Source organism: Octodon degus, unplaced genomic scaffold (assembly GCF_000260255.1).
Source record: "Octodon degus isolate 3935 unplaced genomic scaffold, OctDeg1.0 scaffold00002, whole genome shotgun sequence".
NCBI lineage: Eukaryota > Metazoa > Chordata > Mammalia > Rodentia > Octodontidae > Octodon > Octodon degus.
In genome coordinates, this window is record NW_004524578.1 from 19,536,904 (window position 1) to 19,538,904 (window position 2,001).

A 2,001-nucleotide genomic window follows, 5' to 3' on the forward strand; every position below is an offset into this window, starting at 1 on the left:
GACTTATTTATTTGTTACAGAGTCTCACTATGCAGCTTGGATTTGTAGCAATCCTGCTGTCTCAGCTTCCCCAGTGCAGGGATCATAGGCATGAGCCACCATGCCTGGCTTTGGTGGCTGGCACAGCATGCGGCACTGGGGATCAAACCTGGGTCCTTGCACTTGCCAGGTAGGCACTTAGACCGCCATGCTGTCTCCCCAGCCCCTGTCTCAGAATTTAAAAAGGGCTGTGGATGTAACTCATTGGTAGACTGTCCCTGGGTTCACTCTCCACTAGCAGGTGATGGCAACAACAATAATAAAAGTAAAAAGTTGTATTACTTAGGTTGGAAAATTTAGCTGGACAGTGTCTGAACTGGCAGGGCTGAGGGATCCATGGTGGGGTTCTGCAGGTGGCCTGTGCCCTCTCACACCGTCTGCTGTGCACAGTTGCACAGACCTTCTTTCCTGGCCCACAGGCAGAGGGGTAAGCCGAGCCTGCAGTAGTTGTTCAAAGGTGTGGTAGTGGGGGCAGCCTCTGTTCCTGGGGTGTCAGTGAATAAATATGGGGATACCTCACCACATGGAGCTTTCTGCAGCCACTAAGAGCAGCAGACTGGATGTTCCCAGCTTGGCAAGCACCACTCTGCAGGATGATAGCTAAGAAAACAAAATAAGAAACAAAATAATACGTACATTATACGTATGCCACTTACATACATTAAAAACGTGAAACAGATAATCCAATAGGAAATGAGCCAGTGACATGAAAAGACGCGATGAGAAATGATATATGGGTAGCAAGTGCCTGGAAAGGTGTTCAGCATCACTGACCATCAGTGAGATGCAAAATAAAATTACAGCAACCCTGGGGGCTGGTGAGATGGCTCAGTGGTCTAAAGCACCTACTTAGAACAAGCTTAGCAAAGCACAGGGACCACGGTTCAATCCCGCAGCGCCACATGCCAGCCAGCCCCGCCCCCAGGCGGGCTAAGCTGGCCACACACACACATACACACACACACACACACACACACACACACACACAAATGAATAAATAAATTAAAAAAAAAATTACAGCAACCCTGGTGTAGTGGTGCACGCCTGCAATTCCACCAAGCATTCAAGGTCAGCCTGGGCTACATAGTGAGTTTAAGGCCACCCTCGCTACATAGCAAGACCTCATCTCCAAAAGCCAAAATAAGTATCTATTCCCAAACATTGAAACAAACAAACAAACAAACAGGTATGATGGTACATGTCTGTTGTTCCACTTACTCCGGAAGCTGAGGATCACTTAAAAAAACCCAAAGAACTACCAGACATGGTGGTGCATGCCTGTAATGCCAGCACTTGGGAGGATTAACATGAGTCCAAGGGGCTGGAGAGATGGCTCAGTAGAACAAGCGCTTCCCTGGCAAGCTCAAGGGCCTGAGTTCAATCCCTGGTTCCACCAAACAAACAAACAAACAAACAAACAAAAAACATGAGTCCAAGGCTAGCCTGGCTACACAGTGAAACCCTGTCTCAAAAAAAAAAAAAAAAGGAGGAAGAGGAGGAGGAGGAGGAGGAGGAGGAAGAGGAGGAGGAGGCAGAGGAAGAGGAGGAGGAAGAGGAGGAGGAGGAGGAAGAAGAAGAAGAAGACGACGACGACGACGACGATGACGACGACGAAGAAAAAGAAGAAGTCAAGTGTGGTGGCATACACCTGTAAGCCCAGCACTTTGGAGGCTGAGGCAAGAGGATTGCTGCTAGTTTAAGGCCACCCTAGCTACATAGCAAGACCAGCCTGGGCTACAAAGTGAGCTCAAGGCCAGCCTAGACTACATAATGAGATCCTGCCTCAAAAAGACATAAAATAAAAATAAATAAAATAAAAAACAACTCACAAAAAAGAAATACATGTACTTCAAGGGTATTATGGTGGGCGAAGGCAGAGGTGATCTCAAAGGGTTACCCACTATGTGATTCACTGCACATAACTTGTGTGTGTGTGTGTGTGTGTGTGTGTGTGTGTGTGTG